At 29.5% G+C, this 5,227-nt stretch overlaps 1 non-coding gene across 1 annotated transcript; it reads left to right on the plus strand.

Annotated features, from left to right (window-relative positions):
- Positions 1-3,779: 3,779 nt before the first annotated feature.
- Trnaa-ggc (transfer RNA alanine (anticodon GGC)) lies at positions 3,780-3,853 on the plus strand. Its single transcript has one exon. It is a non-coding gene; the product is annotated as a tRNA-Ala (tRNA).
- Positions 3,854-5,227: the final 1,374 nt, after the last annotated feature.

The following is a 5,227-nucleotide window of genomic DNA, read 5'->3' on the forward strand; positions in this document are numbered from 1 at the left end:
CCATGGACATTATTGCAACTTTACAAGACTGGCAGTTAGTTGGGGATAGGTCACATTCTTCCAGAAACATCTCAGGGTCATTTTCACTTAAACACAAGGTCCTGGATTGTTGTTTACAATTCCATGTGGAAATATAGGGTCTTGAAAGGTTAGTGTGGCTCCATGTCTTTTGCGTACACATTCTCCTTCTCTGACTCTCCAACCCCCAAATTAATTCCCATTTGCAATCTAACTTACTATTTAGATGACTGAAAGCCTAACCAAGAGAATTCTTTTGTAACTAACAAAGAGTCCTAGCCAATCGCAGCAGGAAGATCTGAACTGACCAAGTGAGACAAACACCAATTGCAACCTGCAAAGCTGACTTTGTTAACAGTTGAGATGTTTTGTTCTTTGAAACTTTTTTTCTGTCTCTAAGTGCTGCCTGATCCTGTGCTTCTACTCTTTCTCCTGTGTTCCTGGATTGCAACTTATGTCTTCTTCAATAAACTGCTTTGTTTAATTGGTCAAAAGTTCTTTATTTAAAGTGATTTTGGGATTTAAAGTAAAAGTTTATGAATTTAAATATAATTATGTTTCAGTGATACAACTGATATTTATAACCTATTTGCATGCTTAAGAAATCTAATAATTTTTAAAGTAAAACTATTGCTTATCAGTGTTTGTGAAGAATAATATGGTATTGAAGATTATGCCTTCTAAAAATAAGCAATATTTAATTTGAACAAAGAATACATCATCCACATCTTAGGAAAATAATCCAAATCTTATAAACAATAAACATCTCAACATTCTTTTTTAAAAAATTATGAAGGAAAAAAATAATAATAAACTACAGAAAACAAAGTTGAGACTTGTGTTTAGCTTTCAAGACTCTGTTACTGACTTTGGCAAGTTTTATGCCACATGACATGCTAGTAACATTCATTGTTTGATTCATCACTTTACAAGATTTTGCTGGGAATTGTACCCAGGACTCCATGCAAACTATTTAGGCCTACACTGAGATACATACGTCAGTTTCTAATGTTAACTTTTAAAACAGATTCTGTTCATTTTAGATAATATAACAAATCACTGGTAGTTTCCAGTTTCCCATGTTTTTAAGAACTTAAATTATAGAACTTCAAAAATGTGGTTGTAGTAAGCTCATGCATCAGTAGTTCAATTGAAACAATTTATAAGATTTTGAAGCAAAAAAGGAAGAAGTGGAGATTACAAAGGCAGACTTGAAGCAGAATTCATTCTTAAATCAGCTTTAGTATTAATTTTATATGATAAGATCACCTGCTTAATATTTTAATGATTAAATATTGGACATAGTGGTTTATGAGACATCTAGATTAGCAAAGTGCAATGCATCTATGTTTTTTCCTATTTCTGGCCAGATCAAAATTTCCCCTCTTCCTGGATTTTTTGACTGTCTTTATCTCAGAACTCTTAGTAAAGTAGAAATCTCCTCTTTCCATCCAGGGCTCCAACCTGGGGCAGAAGTTTGAGAGAAAAAGAAGAAAAAAACAACAAAACAGGAAACCTCACTCCTTTGATGTTGTTTCTCCAAAGTTTTACACCCTTCTCTAATTCTTGACTCTTGTTTTCCTTTCACAGCCATCAGGTAGCTTCTTTCTGTGATTTGTCTAGGGTTTTTAGTGGACATCAATAGGAAAAGCAGATTGTAGTGGGTTTATCCTTCCATATCTTATCGTATATCTTTAGTACTTTTTGTATGTGGAAAAATTATATAATAGAAATATTAAACTAGTTATAAAAGTAACTACATATGACTGTACCTTCAGTTATTTAAGGGATCACATAATATAGTAATAAAATTACATAAAATAATTTTTTCACATTGGATTTTTTCTTAGGGCTAAGGAAAGAATGCTTAAATTCTCAGATCTCTCCATGCTAATTTTATTCTTCTCTCTCTCTTTAGATTTGTCTACTATTCTTATTAATTATAAACATAACTGCTTTATTTTAATCATGTTTACTTAATTACTTAGAAGGAAAATTAGTTTCTTGATTTCCTGTAGATACTTGCTTGTTTTGATATTTATGAATAAATGAAAGAATTTTATATCTTAAAACTAAAACATTTTATTCTATTTAAATTTAATTAGAGGAAAGTTGATTTTTATCATTTCTGAAACTGATTCAGGAGAGAAATAGTTAGGACTCAAAGTATTTATGTATTTAACATTGTTTGAAATGTAAAACTGACGTAAAAAATTTATCTACTTTATGGTAATACATTAGCTAAAATTTACATGTTAATCGATAAAGTTATGAATTGCCTATTAGTCTCCTGAGGAAAATTATAAATCCTTAATTGTTTTATTATTCCTTGATATAAAAAAGAAAATACATCAATATTTTTGGGTGGATTTCTCTTAGGAGAATTTAAAAATAGACTTATTGCTACTTAATTTATATGATAATATATTTGGGTCTTTCACAAATGTTTTTGATTTTTTATTGTTACTTTGTTTTATTTCACAATTTTTATACATTATTTTGCCACAATATTCATCTATGCTTAAATCCACTGATTACATTTTTGTGATTGAAGGTGTTCTACTTTTAGTTAATTTATGTTCAGTAGTATTAGTGATATGGGTTCCTTATCTGATTATTAGATTGTATTTTTCCCCTTCCTAACAATATGATGCAGAAGTTGATCACTTAACTGAAATTCCTAAGAAAAGGAATAAAGAAAGCCAGAGACTAAGAAACTCTTTTGATGCATTGAAAGAATTGAATGATAACTTAAAATAAAGTAAGAACTATTTTAATATATTTTAGGTAATAAGAACTTCTACAAATTATATTTTTTATTTAACAGACAAGTCAATATTAGAACATTTTGGTTAGAGAAAATTTTGATTGCTTTCATATTAATTTTATTTTGAAACTTACAAATATAAATAAAATAGTCTTAAACTGCTCTTGTATCCTTTTCTTCTATATGGGAAAGAAAGTTAGATGTTTGACAATTTAAAATTTTTTTCATTATTCCTTGAGTCAGGGTCTTCCTTTTTCCCAGACTAGCCTAAAATTCATGATTTGCTTGTCTCAGCCTTCTGAGTAAGCTGGGACTACCACTGTGACAACTCTGAAATTTTCTTAAAGTTTTAATTTTTTTTTTGTAGTTACTACATTACTAGATTAAAAATAAGTGAAAGAAAAAAAAATCCAGATAAGCTGAAATAATTAATTTTATACACTGATTTCTGGCTTTAATACTTACTATTTATCTGTAATTACACACCTAATAGATGAGACACAGCAATAGGTAGGATTAGGGAACAGGAACCCTTTCACAAAAAGCCTTTAAACTGAAGCATTAGGTAAAGAAAGAATAGAAAATTTGAAAAGACATATGTGGGAATAGTTAAGTTTACCATATGAGAATTCCAGGAAGAGAGAAACATGAGAATAGGGCAAAAGCCAAATATGATAGCCCAAAATTTTCCAAAACTGGTGAAAAATTCAAGAAACTATTACATCTGAAAAGAATAAATTTTAAAGAAATCACACATAGGCACACTATTTTAAAACTGCTGGAAACTTTAGATGTAGGTTAGAGGGGAAAAATATTAAAAAGCCATAAAATCAAAGTTTGGCTTTTAATGAAGAAATACCACTTATCTTAAACCTAGAACAAGAAGAGGGACAATCTCCCTTAATTATAAAGCCAGCACAGTCTTGAATCTCAATCTTGAAAATATAAGAAGGAAAAAAAATGGACCAGTCTCTTAAGAATATATATGTAGGGCTGCAGATATAGCTCAGTTGGTAGAGTGCTTGCCTGGCAAGCACAAGGTCCTGGGTTCAATCCCCAGTACTGAAAAAAAAAGGAAGAACATACATGCAAGAAATTTTAAGTTAACAGAACTTAACCTAGTCATACAAAGAATAATACAGCTAAATGGGATTTAATTCAAGAAACATGGCTTGCTTAACATTTGAAAATTAGCATCTGATTAAAGGAGAAAAATCATATGATAATTTCAATTGATATGAAATTCATCAACAACAAATGGTAATAGAAGAGAATTTCTTAAGTTCTCACAGAATACCTACAAAAAAATTCTGACAAAATAATACCTAATGGTAAATTATTATTGAAAACTTGTTTTCTGAAATGAGAACAAAATAAAGGTGATTGCTGTTAACACTTTGTTGAACATTTTAATGAAGTCCTTGTTGATCCAGTAAAGGGAAGAAAGGATTGGAAAGAAAAAAATTAGTCATTCACAGATGACATGATTATATACTTACATACATAACATAAATATCCAAAGACATATATAGACAAATTCCAAACGAATAAGCAAATTTAGCAGACTCTGGAAGTGAGATTACCATATATAAATCAAGTGTATTTCTATATGCCAACAGCAACAATGAAGTATTAAGTGCTATTTAGTGAAAGATCCCATATATAGTATCATAAAAAAATAATTCACTACCCAGGAATAAATCTAAAGGAAGATGTGTAGGACATCTATGCTGAAAACTACAAATAGTAAAGTAAAAAATGAAACCTAAGTTGAAGAATATGTTATATTCATGAATGAAAAAACCCAATGTTTTATTCATGGCAGTTCTTCCCATTGATTAGATACATGTTACAATCTTGTTACTCATGGTGATGTACACTCAATAGTTGGACACACACATATACACACACAATGTATATATATATATATATACACACATATATATATATGTTCAATAGAAGTTTTACTTGAAAAATATTTTTCACTACAATAAGTGCTTTTAAGATATTAAGGATCTTGCAAATTTTACATAGAATGAAGTAAACTTTCCTGGACACTATTAATGTTTAGGGGAAAATGGTGATGTTTAGCTGTGACCTATTTAATCATGAATGCTGCCTCTTTTTTGCTATATTACTTAGTTAAGTAGACCAGATTGGGAAACTTTTTTAATATGAAAATGGTTTTAGTTTTATATTTGAGTTAAATAAATCAAATATTTAATTTAAATATTTAACTTTTTCCTCCTTAGTTAAATGAAGTAAGTGAAGAAAACAGGAAGATGGAACTATAGGATAAAAGAGTTCAATCTCATCTGGATAACTTACAAGTAGATTGTGAGGAGCAGTCCTCACAACATAATTACATTTGGATTTGTTTACTTTTCATACACTCATTCTTTAATATATGGAGATATACTATTGCAGAGGAAGTGTGAATTT

This window comes from Sciurus carolinensis (genome assembly GCF_902686445.1).
Source record: "Sciurus carolinensis chromosome 14 unlocalized genomic scaffold, mSciCar1.2 SUPER_6_x, whole genome shotgun sequence".
Classification (NCBI taxonomy): domain Eukaryota; kingdom Metazoa; phylum Chordata; class Mammalia; order Rodentia; family Sciuridae; genus Sciurus; species Sciurus carolinensis.